General features: G+C 40.7%; 1 protein-coding gene across 5 annotated transcripts in view; it reads right to left on the reverse strand.

Annotated features, from left to right (window-relative positions):
• LIFR (LIF receptor subunit alpha) overlaps nucleotides 1–10,956 on the reverse strand; it is an 86,033-nt gene extending 75,077 nt beyond the window's left edge. For 4 of the 5 annotated variants that reach the window (XM_073343807.2, XM_073343806.2, XM_073343808.2 and 1 more), the window contains exon 1: nucleotides 10,631–10,956. The gene's annotated coding sequence lies outside the window, so the exon portion shown is untranslated. The remainder of the gene's footprint in view (nucleotides 1–10,630) is intronic. The other variant, XM_073343810.2, reaches the window with a different exon arrangement.
• Between the last annotated feature and the right edge of the window lie 8,811 nt (nucleotides 10,957–19,767).

Consider the following 19,767-nt stretch of genomic DNA (forward strand, 5'->3'; position numbering starts at 1 on the left):
TAATATAGTACAGTGCTTAAATGTATACTTTCAACATAAAAATCACTTCTAGTATTTTTTTCTTTATAACATTTACAAGAAGCATTTGTTTACTGTAATGGGGGGGGGGGGGGGGGGAAGAAGTCAGTTTACCTGACAGCACTTTGCATATAATCATTTAGGTCCCAATAATGCAAATACTTAGTTGTGTGCATATGTATTTTACAAGGTTAGGGCCTAAATCAATTTCCCCTGCTTGAATGGGTACTTCATACTATTGGAAAAAATGGAAAAATGGGAAAATGCATTTCTAAGGGAACTACGGCATAAGGGAACTACGGCAGATGTAGTACTTAAAAAAAAAACATTTTTTAAAAGTACAAAGTTATATTAAAGTTGACTTTGTCCCTTTATTGACTCCCATTACAACCACCTATAGTAAAATACAATACTTACTCCATCCTTTTTTTTCCCAGCTTCCATTATTTGTTTGAAGTCATCAACTAAATAAGAATTAAAACCTTAAAATAGAATTTCTACTTTGCAAGTTTCCTAAATATCAAAGATGACGAGTTTGTGTGTGTATGGGGGTGGGGGGGATGTGAGAACCTGGATTTATGCAGGAAATAGCCCAGCTTGATTGTCATGCACATTGTGTAAAGAGTTGTCACTTTGGATGGGCTATCACCAGCAGGAGAGTGAATTTGTGTGGGGGGGTGGAGGGTGAGAAAACCTGGATTTGTGCTGGAAATCACTTTAGATAAGCTATTACCAGCAGGACAGTGGGGTGGGAATAGGTATTGTTTCATATTCTCTGTGTATATATAAAGCCTGCTGCAGTTTCCACGATATGCATCTGAGGAAGTGAGCTGTAGCTCACGAAAGCTTATGCTCTAATAAATTGGTTAGTCTCTAAGGTGCCACAAGTCCTCCTTTTCTTTTTACACAGAAAAGAAATACAGTAATACTATTAATGTGCATATAATATCAGTAATTAAATCTAGTCATGTTTTCAATCAGCAGTTTTCTAATATAGGCCATTTACACTCAATATCCTTACTAGTATTAAAACCCTTACAACCCTTCCCCCCAACTGCTGGTTTTATAAAACAAACAAGCATAGCCCAAAGCTGTATCAATCTTATTATATAAGGCCTCTTGGTCTTAGAAGTGTTATAGTCCTTATAGTAACAACATGGTACTGTGAGGCAACATAACTCAAGAGAATAAAAGGAAAATTTACCAATAGGATCATAGAAGTTAGTGACAGAAATTGTTTAAATAATCAGTCCATTCTCTTGCAGAATCAAGCATACTCTCCTAAAAGTGGGCATGACGAACTACAAGAGCAGCCCAAGGTCTGGATACCACGCCTTACTGCAAGAGGCTACCAGAAGCTCCATCGATTTAGTTCATCCATTAGAAGCTTAATGTGACTTGATGATAATTTACAACTACTCACATGGAGAGAAGATTTCTGATAGTAGAGAGCTCTTTACCCTAGTAGACAGAGGGCATAATGATCCAATGGCTGGAAGCTGAAGCTAGACAAATCTGGCTTAAAAATAAGTGCAATTTTGTAAACAGGGAAGGTGATTAACTCTTGGACCAGCTGATCTACTGATGTGGCAGATTCCTCATCACTTAAAGACTATAAATCAAGACTGGATGTCTTTCTAAAAAATATGCTCACCCAGAAATGATAGGCTTGATGGAGAAATTACGGGTGAAGTTCTGTAGGCTGTGTCATGCTCAACATCAGATTAGATGATCCAATAGGTCCCTTCTTGCCTTAAAAAAAACCCAATCTATTAACCAAGGAATAAAAAGGCCTACGGAAGGCAGCGTGGAAGGAGCCAATCCAGCAAATCTTTGAACGAAGGTTTGTAGCACAGGGTGCCAAATTTGTTATAAAGCTGATGTCGAAGAGAAATGATCCTCTGATTTGAACTGAGAGACAGCATTTGGTCAAACACATCTTCTTATGAACATATCATTTCATTTCACTGGAAAAAACAACAGACAACTATCTGTAATATGGAAGATGTGAGAACATTGTTCTATATCGGGATCTCATGCAATATTAATAACTCATATGCTTCAAGCAGATAAATGTATATGCTTAAGGCTTTATGTGCCAACAATTCTCTATAGCTCTATTTTTTTTCCTGTGGTGGTGGGGGGGAAAGGGAGGAGAAGTAGACACCTGATGACAGACAAAACGTGCTGCCTTCAAAACCTGCAAATAAATCCTGACAGAAGTTTTCTTGGTGACACTTGTGCCCATCTGACATTAAGATTGTGATTTTTTTTTAAAGTTCCATAGCAAACACACACACCATGTATTAAAGTCTCTCAAGAACTAAAACATTAAGAGCTTCTCTCCTTTGTCCTAGCTCTTGAGTGGTTCTAAAACCTCAAAGATTAAATGTCTGCCTTTTTTACCACAAGCTCTGAAGCTGCTCCAAAACCTGAAATAATATGAAAAGATCGGTTTGAGTGATTTCCTCTGAAGAAAGGATGCTTGTAATTCCCATCCACCTTTGAGCAGCAGAGTCCGAAGAAGCTCAGATAATACTGGGCAACATAATTTTCTTCTAAATTTCATTAGACATCAGAAGTACTTCTCCTCTGCTGTATTAACAGCAATTATTACTCAAGAGTTATTTTATAAGTCCATATTCAGACATTTTAAAGCCACAGGGTAAAATCAGATTATCTATTCTAACTTCCTGAATATCACAAATTAGAATTTCACCCAGTTACTACCCTTGTAGTGTGCCCAGTTACCCGAGCTTTAGCTAACATCACCAGATAATTTGTGAAGTGTTGACAAAAATGAGTTATATAGATTAAAGGCATACTGAAGTTCCTCAAACAAACGTTTACAATCCAGAAATTAACACAAACATTTATCATTTATGTAGTACCGTAAGAACACACTCCAGGTTCCTAAGGCCAATCTGCACTAATGTAGATATAGATCCCTCCTAGCATAGATGCAGGTTGGAATAGTTTATACCACTTCCCTAAATGAAACAAGCTATACTGGCAAATAGCACCTTTCTTGCCAGTGCAACTGATTCTCCAGTAGGGCATCTGCCAGTAGAGAAATGTTATTTAAAAAAACAAACAAAAACTACACATACTTACACTCCACTAACCAATATTACTGGTTATTAGCCCAAGTTTATAGCCCAATATTATTAGCCCAAGTTTCTACTGTAGACCTGCCCTAATACTGAACACACAATGTAGCCGAAACCCTCATTTAGTTATCTAAAGAGTGGCACCTTCAGACTCCCCATGGCTGGTAATGCAGCTCTGCATTGTTTGGTGCTGAAAGTATTAGCACCTGTTGTAAGGGAAACAGAATCCTGAATCCAAAGTGTGTCAGTTCTCTCAAGATGCAAAATGCACTCAATTTCACCAAGTGAGGCATGTGAAGTCCCGGTCCCAATCACTCCCAGCACCAAAATCACAGAACTTTTTTGGTGAACCACTTCCTTAGTTTTCATTGAATGTAGTGGAGACTCTCTTTCAAGGCAAATTTTACAATGTAGCGAGAGGGAGGAGTAGGGCATAGCTACAGTGTTCTCCCTGCTCCCAGGAGATGCATTTTATAAATGGAGCCTAATTTATGCCCCCCATCCCTCCTTGGAGAGAACCACATCCAAATCACAAGCAGAACCCAGCCTTTGGAGGAAGGGAGAGCTGTCTCTGCAGCACCATTCCCTCTTGACCTCACCTGGATAATAGTTCTGCAGTGTGACTACAAGAAGAGGGTTGGGGGACAGGGACTCTTCAGTAATCTTACATCCCCAAACCCACAGAGATTCACTGACCTAAGTTCCTACTCACAGGAGTCATTTTTTAAATTAGGCCCAGCCCCCCCTTCCCATGCAGTAGAATCCTTCCTACTAAGGAGGATTCCAGAGGTAGTGGCTGATATGGGAGACTGAAATGAAGCAACCATGGAATCACTGCCAAAAACGTAAATTATTGCATTTCCCCTGAAATCCAGGCTGAATTCCAGTGAACTGTAAGTTCAGGGGTCCGAATCTTCCATGTGCTCATAGGGAGGGAGGACAATGATAAACAAGAAGAAACTCCACAAACAGAAACTTACAGAGTTCTTAGTCTTTATGGGGCCTAATCGGAGATCCCTCTGGGGACAACCTTGGATAATGGCAGCGAAAGCCTGAAATTTGGCTGTTGTCCTACAAACAGGAAAGTACAAGAGTAATTTCAACATTAAATAGACTGTAAGGTCTTTGTGTTTGCAAAGCGCCTAACAGAAGAGGTCCCTGAGCCAACTGGGTCCTTTAGTCACTACTGCAATACAAGCAGTAATAAAAACAAGAGCAGCAGCATTCCAAATGCAGCTCCATCATTTGGACTGGAATTTTTTCACATGCTTCTCTCAGTCCAGCAGTGACAAAGGCAACTAAAACCTTTTGGGCCACAAGTCAGACACTTTTTTATTCGTTTTTGTTCTCTCGTTGCACCACTACCTCCAGTTCAGAGGCATTCTACATAGTGCACAGCAAAAATCAATGACCAAACAGGTAGCACATACAAAAAGAAAGAAATCAATGCTCCCATATCATCATTTAATGTATCAAATCAGAAGGCCTAGTTCTACCCAGGTAATACTTATTTAATATTTGTATTGCAGTAGTACTTAGAAGCCCTAGTTATCGACCAGGACTGCAGTAGGCACTGTACAAACACAGAACATGGAGATAGGTAGAACTAGGTGAGGAGTGGACCACCTAGGTAAGTTATATCACTGTAGTTCTGAGCAAGGCGTTTTCAACCTCATTTGCATAATTGTATTCCTCTGTAGTTCACTGTACTTAAATACACCTTCCTCATACTTCAAAACACATTCAAAGTCCAAGACTCCAATGTGAGATTTTAGTATAAAACAGTTTGCCTAATTTATGTAATTTAAATGCTTTAGCATTGTTTTAAGAAGCTTCCTGTTTCCTCCATTTCTTCCTTCCACTATACAATAGTAATGATTAACACACACAAGAAAGGATCATAGCTTATTTCAAGGTAGCTTTCTTTTATGAATAAGAATGTATATAACAAGATTGTTGGAGGAAAACAAAGACAAATATGCCCCAACAAGCTTTAGAACTACACAGAAAGGAGTGGCTACATTTGCCACACAAATCAGCATTCCTATTCCAAACTAATACATAAATAAAAAGGTTCTCCAACTCTTCAGGGGATGTAATAAAAATATAAATGGAAGGGGAAAAAAAACCCATGTACCTAAACACATCATCTACTGAATCATCTGTATGAAAACCTAATCCAGTTGCATCAACCTTGCAATATATTAATTCTACACCACAGAGTCAGTATAAAATGTGTTGTCAAGGTTCCTCCCCCACTCTGAACTCTAGGGTACAGATGTGGGGACCTGCATGAAAAACCTCCTAAGCTTATCTTTACCAGCTTAGGTCAAAACTTCCCCAAGGTACAAAATATTACACCCGTTATCCTTGGACTGGCCGCTACCACCACCAAACTAATACTGGTTACTGGGGAAGAGCTCTTTGGACGCGTCCTTCCCCCCAAAATACTTCCCAAAACCTTGCACCCCACTTCCTGGACAAGGTTTGGTAAAAAGCCTCACCAATTTGCATAGGTGACCACAGACCCAAACCCTTGGATCTGAGAACAATGAAAAAGCATTCAGTTTTTTACAAGAAGACTTTTAATAAAAAATAGAAGTAAATAGAAATAAAGAAATCCCCCCTGTAAAATCAGGATGGTAGATATCTTACAGGGTAATTAGATTCAAAAACATAGAGAACCCCTCTAGGCAAAACCTTAAGTTACAAAAAAGATACACAGACAGAAATAGTTATTCTATTCAGCACAATTCTTTTCTCAGCCATTTAAAGAAATCATAATCTAACACATACCTAGCTAGATTACTTACTAAAAGTTCTAAGACTCCATTCCTGGTCTATCCCCGGCCAAGACCAGCATACAGACAGACACAGACCCTTTGTTTCTCTCCTTCCTCCCAGCTTTTGAAAGTATCTTGTCTCCTCATTGGTCATTTTGGTCAGGTGCCAGCGAGGTTACCTTTAGCTTCTTAACCCTTTACAGGTGAGAGGAGCTTTCCCCTGGCCAGGAGGGATTTCAAAGGGGTTTACCCTTCCCTTTATATTTATGACACGCCCCCCAAATCTCAGCTAGGGTGAAACACTGGCTGGGATTTCTTCCTGGAGCTCTAGGAAAACAGAGTTAATAAGACACATGCATCTCTAAATATACTACCAAGTACATAAAGACTAACAATATTTTCCACATCTCAAGGACGATTTTAACCAGTTGATTCTGGGAAACTTTCACGGGAGAGTGCATCAGCCACTTTGTTAGAAGCTCCTGAGATGTGTTGGATGTCGAAATCAAAATCTTGGAGAGCTAAACTCCACCGAAGAAGTTTTTTGTTAGTTTCTTTGACGGTGTGAAGCCACTTTAGTGCAGCATGGTCGGTTTGCAGGTGGAAACGCCGTCCCCAAACATATGGGCGTAGCTTTTCCAGAGCGTAGACAATGGCATAACATTCTTTTGAAAGTATCTTGTCTCCTCATTGGTCATTTTGGTCAGGTGCCAGCGAGGTTACCTTTAGCTTCTTAACCCTTTACAGGTGAGAGGAGCTTTCCCCTGGCCAGGAGGGATTTCAAAGGGGTTTACCCTTCCCTTTATATTTATGACATGTGTGTTTAAAAAAATAAGACTAACATTTTATAAACTTGACCCGCAACCAAAAAAAGCATATCTATTGAGTCTCTGGTCTATTTTTAACTGAATGTTTCTCATAGAAAGTTTACTATATTGTTTTTATACAAATCCTATTAAATGGGCATGAAACAACATTACATTAGTCATTTCTGCAATAAAACAAGTTAATGCTCTAACAGGACTGTTACTGATAGATTTACAGAATCATATAATGTTCTAAAAGTGTCTATGGAGATTTATATATTCAGATAGCTTTGCTGAGGCACAAAAGTGTATAATATGTGTAAACCATGCACTGTCTGAAAACAGATCTGACCTTATTGCAGCAGTTCCCATTCTACAACAAACCCTTACAAAAATATTCAGAACTCTTAATTTCTGGGTTAAAGTCATTGTAGCAGTGGCTTTATGACCATAAATATGCAAGCTTATCCATAAGTATCTACACGTCTCTTGCAAAGAGAATCCCACTCCAGACCACAGCTGGCTGGTCCATGGTTCCACACCATTTAGAGAGGCTAGAAGCCTGGCTTCCTTGTGCTCTGTCCCTGCCTGGAGGACCAAAGGATTAGTGGGGAAGTCTCTCCTTTTCCTTGTGCATCTGCAAAGGGATTGGGTACAATATTTTCAAAGAGCCAGACTGTCCAGTTCAGGTCGCTATATCTGATTAAAGATATTGTTAAAAACTAGAGATAATACAGTGGAGATTTATCAAAGGTGATCTATCAAAGACGATGAAAAGATTAAATGGTGATAAAGGAGGGATTTACAAGAGGCCTATGTAAACAACAAGAAACAAGCACAGCAACTAACTCAAATGATCTGACCTCTGTACAAAAACTATACTCCCCCAACAGCAGTATTTCTATCTAAATAATCAGTTAGCTTAATGCAGTTTGTCATGGTCTTCACCAACCAAGACTGTTGACAACAGAATTCAGACACAGTAAAATTTCATAGATCCACCCCTTACCTTTTCTGCTTTTTCCCCAGCCTCCACCATCTCTCTTGTTCTTGGTCTACACTAGGCCCTGATCCTGCAAACCCTTATACACATACTTAACTTTCCTACTGAGAGCAGTCCCATTGAAGTCCATGGTAGTTAAGATAAGCACAAGCGTATCCTGTTTGCAGAATAATGGCTTACATGGTAAGATCCTTGGGGCAGGAATTTTCTTTATCTTCTAGTAAAAAAAAAAAAAAAATGCATACCTATGGTCCTAAATGAATTATTAACAACATGGGAAACTGGTTCAATTAGAATTGTTAAATCTTGATAGAAAATGGCTGAGAGGTGACAAGACTTAACATTTAAGTTACCTCTGAGGTACTAAACCGGTTAAGTCTGATGATCTGTTCAAGGTCATTCAATAGGCCAGAACTAATGGTTGTAAGGTTTGAGAGAACTATAACAAGAATTCAAATGAGGTACTATTTTGCCAAAAAGTGAAGAGGAAGAATAGACTTCCAACTGGGATGACAGACACAATCAAGATTACTTTACTTAAACTTGGTAACTGTATGGACTTTAACATGAGACATTAAGGTGTTTTGTGTTTGAAGTAGCCAGCCTACCTTCAGGAGGCAATGGGGACCTGTCCAATTTGGTTATAGTCTATGAGACTGGTTTTACAATACTTGGTACAAAAAGTTTAAGTGTTTTTAAATGTGAAAATCTCTGTAAAAAAGTGGGAATGATAATTCTTGGCATGAAGGCTGACAGCTGCTTCTGGCACTTGCTCTAAAATAATTTCTAGTACTTACCCATGGGTCCAATCCTACTTACAATGAAATTAGCCGGCAGTTGATCATTGATTTCAGTAGGAGGATCAAGTCCTTTTTATCACTATAACTTGTAAATCCTTTCAGGCAGAGCAGAGAGGGAGCAAATATAACACAATATTGTTGGTTCTGAGTCAAATTTACTTACACTTGAAGAATTTTAAGTCACGATACTATAAATTTCTCTCTTCTAAGCCACTTTTTATAAAATATTATCAAATAGATCATTTTTGTGTTGCATTTTAAAAAAGAAATATGTAAGACAAACTGGAAAAATGGGCTGAAATAAATACAATGAAATTCAATGAGGACAAATGGAAAGTATTGCATAAATACAAAACAAGAGATGATTGCCTAGGAAGGAGTACTGTAGAAAAGGATCTGGGGGTTTTAGTGAATCACAAACTAAATGAGTCAACAATGTAATGCTGTAGCAAAAAAAAAAAAAGCAAAGATAATTCTGGATGTATTAGCAGGAGTGTTGTAAACAGGACATGAGAAGTAATTGTTAAACTCTATTCAACACTGAGAAGGCCTCAACAGGAGTATTGAGTCCAGTTCTGGGTACCACATTTCAGTAAAGATGTGAACAAATAGAAGAAAGTCCAGAGGAGAACAACAAAAATGATCAAAAGTCTAGAAAACATGACCTACAAGGAAAGATTGAAAAAAATGTGTTTGTTTAGTCTGGAGAAGAGAAGACTGAGAGGGACATAACAGTCTTCAAGTACATACAAAAGATGTTAGGAAGAGGAAGGTGATAAATTGTTCTCCTTAACTACAGACGTCAGGACAAGAAGCAATGGGCTTAAATTGTAGCAAAGGAGATTTAGGTTAGACATTAGGAAAAACTTCTTAACTGTAAAGCCGTAGTTAAGCACTGGAACAAATTACCTAGGGTGGTTGTGGGATCTCTGTCATTGGAGGTTTTTAAGAACAGGTTAAATAAACATCTGTCAGGGATGATCTAGAGAATACTTAGTCCTGCCTCCATGCAGGGGACCAGACTAGATGACCTATCAAGGTCCCTTCCAGTCCTATACTCCCATGATTCCACAAACACTGAGCACTTAAAATTAAAATAGGCACAAAGTCCCTGCACAGATCTAGGACAGTATATAGTCCTGTACTGATAAAAACCAACAACACAGAATAAATAACCTAACCTTTTAGAACGAGAGTCATATTGCATCAACATGTCTAAGAATTTCCCATATAATGACTACTAATTGAACTAAATTATTCATATGTATTCCAAATTTCCCTCAAAAACCCCATCTAACAAATAAAAATTTTGTTTACATTTTGCTTTAAAGAATTTAATAAATACACAATCTATCAACTGCAGTCTTGAATAAGTAATAACTGTTTACAAAGCAAAACTCAATGTAACTCCTGCTCAGGATGGCAGTAGAGGTATAAATAGATCCTAAGACACCATTAGGCGTTCCTAACAAGTCATTCCTTTACCATGTACAGCGGACATTTATTTACCCTCCAATACCAACTGAGACGGGGGTTCAACGATTTTTTTTTTGAAGAGTGATTTAATAACTATTTTTCATTCTGAAACAAAAAACCGCTTAAACGACAGAATTCCTCTAGCAGAATCATCCCCCACCCAGGGAGCCCACCGCCGGTTGAGGACTGAACAGCAACACAGAAAAGCCAGAAACGCGTTTCCACCCACGCAGAACCGCATCAGCGAGCGCCAGCGCCGAGTCCTCCCTTACCCGCGTGTAAACACAGCCACCTCCTAAAACGGGAGATCCAGCGCCGGCTCCAGACCTGCGGGCGTCCGATCCCTGAGCCAAATAACAACGGCAGTGACCTAGCCGGGCTGCGTGGGACGGCGTGTGGCAGGGGGCACTGAGCCCGCTCCCCGGGGCACCTCCCGGTCCCTGTGTCCCACCCCCGCCACCTAGGGGGTAACCGGACATTTCTCTGACCTGGGGGGCTCGGCGCTGCGTGTTGGGGGAGGCGGCCCAGCTAGGGTCAGCCTGGGGAGAGCTCCACCGCCCCCGACCGGCTGAGAAGCCCTCGCAATGCCCGGTCCCCCTCCCCAGCCCTGCAGGGCCCCTCCGCCGACACTCACCCTCCAGCGCCTCTCCTGCAGCCTGGTCCCGCGGGCGGCGAGCCCTGAGCAGCGGCTACGCGGGGCGCTCCATAGCGCACGGGGCCCAGCTCCGGCTGCCGCCGCCGGCTCTGCGCTGCACAGCGGGGGCAGGAAGGCGGGGAGGGGAGTGCGAGGGCCGGCCTCTCCACAGGGATGGAGGCGAGCGGAGCCTGCGCGCTGGAGCGGCCGGCGGGCTGCAGGCGTTGACACGGCAGGACCGGGGTCGGGCCCCGAGGCGGAGGCGGCGGCGGCGGCTGCCCGGGCTCTGCCCAGCCGGCAGGGGAAGGGGAGGAGGCGGCCTCGCCGCCGGAGCGCACTGCAGCCCGGCGTGGGGGGAGGCGCTGTCGGGCTGGCCGGGGCTTGAATCTCAGCTGGCCCCTGACACTCAGTCACTTCTACTGCCCGGGGCTGGATTGTGCCGCAGAGCAGCAATGATACGGCAGGGACAGAGGAGGGTGCGGGGACTTGGAGCTAGTGTCACAAAAAAACAAAGGGGGGGGCGGAATCATTGGGCTGTTCTAAAGTCTTTGATCACCACTTTCCCCTTCCTCCCTCTGTCTCGGAGGCCCTGATCCTGCCAGCAGAGAGAGACATGACTCCGTTTCCAGTGAGCTGAGTGAAGAGCAAAAAGTAACGAACCAACTAACCACAAAGATTTATAAAAAACCCTTCACAGAGTCAGTTTCAGAGTTTTCCCTCTCAACGATCGTGGATTGCTGAACCCAGGCAGATCTGATTGCAGGATTAGGTCCCTGCCCAGTAAGCCTTTGTAACAGGAAGGTGCATTCCCTTATGTTCCTTTAATACATCATCTCCGCGTCCAAGTTTTACAGTGATTATGGTATAAACCACATTCCCATTTTAGAGTACTCTGTATTTTGTATGAAAGATGACAATTTTAATACAAGCATTCTGCAGATGAAAGGCTTGGTTTATCTTCCACATGCTGGTGCTCCTGATCTGTAATAAACAACACGCACACTTTTTTTTCATCCGGTCTTATCTTGCTTCCTCTCCCATCATAATATAGCACGGCTGCCACAGTTAAAGCAAAACTCATTTGCAGATATTGGATTTTACCTTTAGGACATTTATTTTACTTGTTGCATTATCTCTGGTTTCCCAATAAAGGATTTTCTGTCTTGTAGGGCTGAGTTTTGGAAAACAAACTGAACCTTCAAAATCAAAGTGCAGAAGCATAGGTCCAGATCTAAATTCTGTTACTGACTTTTATAGAAGCAGGGTCAAACCCTTGGGTGTTAGCATTCTGGACAGCCAGTGAAGAGGATTAAAATCCCCCTAGTAATAGGCTAGCTAACTTGTTTTATTGGTTATTACTTATAAAATAACTTCTCTGATGTCAGAGAAAACTTGTCAGTGGGTTGTAAATGTCAAATGAAAGTAAGTAGCACAGGCAGGGGCTATTTCCTTAATGAGAATTTCCTGGAGCCATTTAGTCTTGCCTTTAAAGACATGTTGAATTTATTTATGGCAGGGGAAAGAAACGGATGCCTTAATGGTGTGGGACTTTTCCTCTACGCATTGTTTCCCATTTCCGCAGTTGTATTTGGCAATCACTTTCCTTCAGCTAATGAAAAATAGGAGAGAAATGATGTGCTGAAAAGTAATATTTTGCATACTCTGTGCTATGCACATTTGATAGTGTGTGGACTTTTGCCAAATAGATTATATGAACATTTTAAAAAATTGCCTGGCCTATTAGTTGATACCAGTCCACATGACACTGTGCAATGTAAGTCAATGTTGTCTTGGAGGCCCTGTTAGATGTGACAGAGAAGTCTTTTTTATTAACTTTATAATCCCTTTTTAAAGTTATGTTTATAATGCAGTTAACAAGGCAGCTTTGGGGCCTGCTCTCACTGAAGTCAATTGCAAAACTCACATTGACTGCAATGGGAGCTGGAGCAGGCCTTTTATAGAAGGCATCATACTTGCAAGAATAGTTTTTTAGGAACATTGGATTGTGGATATATTTTTGGTACATCACAAGACAACAGCTTTTGCTTAAGAAATCTCAGTGGAAGCATCTGTGTGTTGCCAAGCTGCTTCCTGAGCTATTCTTGAACCAGAGTACCTTCTAAGGAATTCCATAATTAAGACTTTTAAGAGATAAAGATATCTCTCCATCATTAGGGACCCAATCCTGCAAATCCCAGGGATGAGTTGGCAATATGTTACCAGGGAGTCTCCACAAAATTTCCTGTTCTCCTTTGCCTATGACAAATTGTGTCCAATTTAAGAGGTGCAAAGTTTACAGAGAAGAGCAATGAAGGACTAAATATCTGTATCCTCATTTAATTTAAATAAATTACATTAATGAATTGTACATGCTCACGAATGTAAAAAAAAGAGAAAGATAAATCACCTGGCCCCCCCAAAAAAAATTAAATCTAATGCATGTGCTGGAAATGTTTATACTTTGCTTGTGTTCCGTTCCTGAAAAACATACCAGGTGAAATTAAAGTTAATGGCAGAAATCTCATTGGCTTACATGGAGCCAGGATTTCACCCACTGAGAATACCCAGGATTCTGAGAATTCAGCAGATGGATTGTGCTCCCTGTGCTGCAGGGAGCACTACATCTATCTTTAACACCCATGCTGCAAACTTTATTCAATTAATACTTATTGCAATGTTAATCAGCTATTTGCATGATTAAATGCTCTAGGAGGGAGCCTTTGTCTATAAAACTATTCTGCATGATGTACACTAACTCAGTATATTGTGGGATTGATCCCTATATGACACTGCTAGTGCAGTATCCAATAGGATTACTCACATGATTAAAGTTAAGCACGTGCTTAAATGCCGTACTGGATCAGATAGCGACTTACCTATATGAAACCAACCCTGCAAATCAGTGGAACAAGGTACAGAAGAGGTCTTGAAAGAAACCAGTGCAACTAAATACAAATTTCTAGATAAAGGATAAAAAACAAAAAAATGGTAACAGTCTTACTAACTGTGTAGTGGTGAGTGGAATTTAAATCTGATTTATGGATGTGAAATTAAACTGATTTACTTTAGTGTGCACAGTAGTAGAAAGAATTTGGGAATTTTAATTAGAACATATACAACAAGAAGATTTGTTAGTGTAACTATTTTGAATCCTTCCATTGGCTTCCTTATTTCACCACATCCAGTTCAAGCATCTTGCCTTGTGGAATAAGACTCTTCACAACTCTGCCCTTCTTTACTTATCTGTTCTTGTCTTCTATTGTGTTACCTCCACCTCCTTCATCCGGTCAGTGATACCAGCCTTGTCTGTCCAGCTTCTCACATGCCCTCATCAGTCCTTCGCTTTTCCTCTTCCTTGTACCCTTGAAGCACACTGTAAGGCTACTGCCCCCTTCCTCAAATCTCTGCTCAAGACCAACCTCTGCTGCCATGCATATAAGAACTCAGACAACCAGGAGTAGCGGGGGGGGGGGGGAATAATGCTTACTTTATGATTTTTTAAAAGCTTGATTGGTTCCCTCTCACACCCTTTATAAGCCTACTGCTTAGGCCTCAATCCTGCACAGCGTTGTGCTGGAATGGACTGCTGTACCCACCTAGAGCTTCAATAACTTCAAGGGGACTCCATGCAGACACCGCAGTCCACCTGCACACCACTGATCAGAGGGGAGGAGCTGATCGGCGGGGATTCTGGTGGGTGCTGAGCATCCACTTTTTTTTTCCGTGGGTGCTCAAGCCCCAGAGCTCTCATGAAGTCGGTGCCTATGAAGGGCGTAGCTACAGGGGGAAAGGGATAATTGTAGGATCAGGGCCTTCGGGCAGAGACCTGTATTCTGTGTGTTTCTGTGAAACACCTAGCACACTTGTGGGCACTATTAAATAAAGATTTTTACCCCTGTACTCCTAACATTTAGAATGTGGACAGAGGTGGATAGTCTGTTCTTATTTAAGGCCTGGATATCTCCATTTTCCACATTTCCCAGTGTTTAAATTACTCAGGTACTTATATGACCCAAATAATCACAGTGTCTGAGCACCTCACAATCTTCCATGTATTTATCCTCACAACACGCTGGGCAGGTAGTGCACTGCTATTATCCACATTGTACAGATGGGGAACTGAGGTGCAGAGAGGCTAAGGGCCAGATTTTTAAATGGATGTAGGCACCTAAGTCCCAAATCAATGGGAGTTAGGTGCCTAAATACTTTTTATCCCTTAGTGATTTGCCCAAGATCCCACTCCTTCCTATTGCTCTTGCAGGACCTGTGCAGCTATTAGGTGGGTCCCCCTGCAGCTCAGTCGCATCCAAAAAAGGTGCCCTAGGGAAAGTGAAAGCTGGTGACAGCTCAGAGATGGGAAATCTAGAGAGGCAGTGCTGTGGAGCATGGCTGGTCCTGTCCCCACTATCTGTGGACCCAAAATTCTATGTTTTGCTATTATCCCCCCACGTCATACACACTTACTTTGTCTCCTACATGGTTTTCCTTTCCCCCTTTGTTATTGCCCACTTCCCTATCCCTCCACCTTTGTCTCTTTCTCTTGTATCAGGCTCAGGATGACTAAGAGGCTGCTCAGGGCTACTCTCATGCTGCCCTAAGTACTACTAAAGCTTCCCCAGAACCTCTTTCCAATAAGCTCGCTTCATGGCCGCAACAGCAGTGACCACTGACCAGACATACTACCGCATCCTTAATGGGATACTGCACCCAGCAGCAAGGACCCACTGAGCACCCACTTGGAAGTCCAGGCCTTTGACAACTGCCCCAGATTTCCTCCTCTGGTGGCAGTCCTGCAAAGAGGAGTACCTGCTATGGACACTTTCCTCTTTGTCAATTAATGGGAAATATTGGACTGTATAAGAGCTAAAAAAGCCTTTGTGAATTTATATTTCAAGGGTCATTAATTGGTTAATATTTGTGCAGTGATCTGAAAATATAAAACATTATAAGTGTTAAATATTATTAAGTGGCATATATCAGCTTGGTACAATGGACTCCAACAGCACTACTCCTGTTAGCATACAAATTCTGCTGCAGATGTTAAACCCAGCTCTCAAGCAAATTAAACATGAGCCCCTAGCCCTGATGCTACTGCAACTGAAGTCAATGTGAACTTTACTATTGACTTCAATGAGAGCAGCACTGAGCCCTTCTGTTTATAACCTACGTTCTCACGAAATCTTTCCCATAAGATGAATTTGGCGGAGATGACTATTTTAAGAGAAATTTTATTAGAAAAATGGACAGTTTATCTCTTTACCATGATGCCTCACTGCTCATTTTTCATTCATTTTTTTTCCTAAGTGGAAAAATTTTAAAAGCCAATTAAGTTTAAAGAAATGCTTTAATGTCTTATCACAAACATGATTAATTCACAGATACAGCATTACCAATTAATACTCAACTTTGGCCATTGATAGTTCTGAAATTAACTGAACACTTCGCATTCACTATAATTTTAAATATCAGCATTATTTTACCTTATCTTGAGGAAATATGAAATCATTTATGTAAGCAGAATTTCAACAGCCGATAGAAAACTGCAAGGGTGAGGATTAAGTAAGATAAATTGCATTGGGGAGGGAAAGCAAGTTCTCTGTAGATGCTAATGGGATAATATTATACAGTCATGACTATTTTGGGTCCTGATCTTGCACTCTGTATTCAGAAAAACTTTGGTGAAAATGTTGCCTGAGAGCAGGATCAGATTCTTATGCAGCCTGGCAGTTATAATCACATGGATGATTACACCAGTAGATACATATTAGTACAAATCATTAGATTTTTACTTTGGTTGGGATCACAGAAACATTGAAAGAGACACAGAGATATCTGCCTAAACTACAAGAAAAGAGAGAGGGTTACCATGTCTGAGTCATTTTGCTCCTAAAGACGAAGGCTATAAACAACTTCCAGTGAACACATCTGCTCACAATTTTAAATGAATTTACTTTACACACACTCCCAGATCTTTTCTCTGTTTTTTTCTGATTATTGGTTTAACAGGCACAAGTATTCACAGGTACTGAATTTTAAATTGATAATCACAACTATTTGGAAGTGGTTTCCACATTGATCCAATCAGGAAATAGAAGTGATATCCTGTGACTTCTGTCCATTCACAACTAATTAACAACTCAAGTCATAATTATTGAGAGAGAAATTTGTGATAGATCTCAAATATCCCTTTATTCCAAGGGACATTATTCCTTTTACTCCCAAAATTACCACAAATTTGACAAATTTTATTGTTGAAAATTATTTATATTGAAAATTAAAAAAAATCATGAAAACAGATTATAGAAAGAGTTATTGATACTAAAGGAATGAATCCCAGTGTTTTAACTTCCCTGGATGAATGTTTTGTGCCCTCCATTTTGGGTCTTTGTCACAAATAGCATCACATTTGGGCCTTGGGAGGTTGAGAGATATGAATCCATACAGTTAAGAGACATAAAAAGAGCCAGACGAGGAAATTGTGATATTCCATGAGCAGAAAGGCTACACTTCTGTAATATGTTTTTATTTGTTGAAGCATTTTTTTCAGCTCTATTCTTCAGAAAGCCTGAGGAGCATATAGAGTAAAAAGCACAACAAGATATGCAGATTCTAAACTAGTGAGGAGCAATAAAGAGATAGCCAGATAGCAGAGCTACCATAGACTACTGAGATTTGCTGTCCAGGCATTTGAAAGAGAGAAAATGGTACCACCGATTCCTTCCTCCCCAAGGCTCTTTTGGTACTAGCTGCATAGACCTTCCATGGATTACTAAAGGAAGTCACAGAAATGAGTCAGTGCACTGTACCCAGGAGTATAATTCTATTTTAGGATGTTATGTTCCAACTTCACAACAACTAAAAAAACAAACAAAAAACTCCAAGGGAAGTTATGTTTTTGCTGCTTTGTAAAAGGTTCTGGGGTAATTAACTGCATTCATGTTACTGTTATCACTCTACAGATAGGGAGCAAGTCCCTTCCCATTGAAGTCAATGGCAAAGTGTCAATTGACTTCAATGGGAGCAGAATCAGGCTCTTGGTGATAGATATTTAAGGCCAACTTTACCCTAATATAAGCACATACAGTTTCCACTAAAGACAATAGTACTTGTATATGTGTATCTTAGAAATAGCCTTGATCCCAAAAATATCTGAGGTGAGAATATTAATTTGCATGTGGAAATCACAGCTACACAACTCTAGAGGACTGCTTGATAGGGTAATTCAGCTGTAGACCTGAATCAAATGTTACTATTTATGGTTTATTACTAAAGGTGAATAAAGCATCATGAGAAACATGCCTAACTCTAAGCTCATAACCAGGGTCCCAACAGATCATCTGAAAACAAAAGCTTTGAATTAACATACATGTTTAAAATGTTTGTGACTTTGATCAAACAACACAAAATTGCGCATGTCTGTGATTTATTTCTCAGGGCTTGTCCATATTTGAAATGTCACAGCTTCACCACTGCTAGTGTTGCCAACTCTGACTGAAACTATTCCAGGAGATTTTTTTCCCCAATGTGATGTAATGCCATTTTCTTAAAATATCCTACTCAAAAATATCCCAGATTGCTTACAATAGTCATTGGGGGGATCAATGCCAATTCCAGGGAACTCCTGGCCAATCCTGGAGGCTTGGCAACACAAAAACTGCAGCTGCACTGCTGAATTACCTCAGTGTAGACACTACCTACACTGATGAGAGGGGTTCTCTTGTCAGCATAGGTAATCCACCTCCTCGAGAGGTAGGTAGTTAAATAGAAGAATTATTCTAATGAGTTAGCTCTGTCTACACTGGGGTTCGCTCAGCTTAACTACATCGCTCAGGGTATGGATTTTTCACACCCTTGAGTGACATAGCTGGGTTGACTTAACTTTTTAGTTTAGGCCAGGCCTCAGTGTGGTCAGAAGGCAAGGAGCAGAGTTTCCCTGATCCAGGGATTCCTGAATTTTTTTTTTTTTTTTTTTTTAGCATTGTCAAGGTTCCTCCCCCACTCTGAACTCTAGGGTACAGATGTGGGGACCTGCATGAAAAACCTCCTAAGCTTATCTTTACCAGCTTAGGTCAAAACTTCCCCAAGGTACACAATATTCCACCCATCATCCTTGGATTGGCCGCTACCACCACCAAACGAATACTGGTTACTGGGAAAGAGCTGTTTGGACACGTCTTCCCCCCCCAAAAGACTTCCCAAAACCTTGCACCCCACTTCCTGGGCAAGGTTTGGTAAAAAGCCTCACCAATTTGCATAGGTGACCACAGACCCAAACCCTTGGATCTGAGAGCAATGAAAAAGCATTCAGTTTTCTTACAAGAAGACTTTTAATAAAAATAGAAGTAAATAGAAATAAAGAAATCCCCCCTGTAAAATCAGGATAGTAGATATCTTACAGGGTAATTAGATTCAAAAACATAGAGAACCCCTCTAGGCAAAACCTTAAGTTACAAAAAAGATACACAGACAGAAATAGTTATTCTATTCAGCACAATTCTTTTCTCAGCCATTTAAAGAAATCATAATCTAACACATACCTAGCTAGATTACTTACTAAAAGTTCTAAGACTCCATTCCTGGTCTATCCCCAGCAGAAAACCAGCATAAGACAGACACACAGACCCTTTGTTTCTCTCCCTCCTCCCAGCTTTTGAAAGTATCTTGTCTCCTCATTGGTCATTTTGGTCAGGTGTCAGCGAGGTTACCTTTAGCTTCTTAACCCTTTACAGGTGAAAGGAGCTTTCCCCTGTCCAGGAGGGATTTCCAAGGGGTTTACCCTTCCCTTTATATTTATGACAAGCATACAGGCATCCTTACCTCCAACTTTCTAATTTGAGATCTTAAGTGGAATGTAAGTGTTTCACAGGCCTTGTCCTGGCCCTCTGTATAGCAATGAATTTCGCTTAGACAGCTGTATTTAACAATTGTCTCCATTCCCAGATCTTTTGAAGCTGCCTTGAAAGGCCTCAGGCTTGCCAGTGTATTGCTCAGTAAATTTAACTAATTTACAGAACACATAGGGTAAAATCCTGCCCCTGCTGAAATAAATTGGAGTCTCTACAGACAAAATAATTATAAATTCAAAGCTGTGTTAAAAATTAGGGCAGTTAAAGCTGCTCCTGAGTTAGTTTAACTTG

Source organism: Lepidochelys kempii, chromosome 5, assembly GCF_965140285.1.
Source record: "Lepidochelys kempii isolate rLepKem1 chromosome 5, rLepKem1.hap1, whole genome shotgun sequence".
Taxonomy (NCBI): Eukaryota; Metazoa; Chordata; order Testudines; family Cheloniidae; genus Lepidochelys; species Lepidochelys kempii.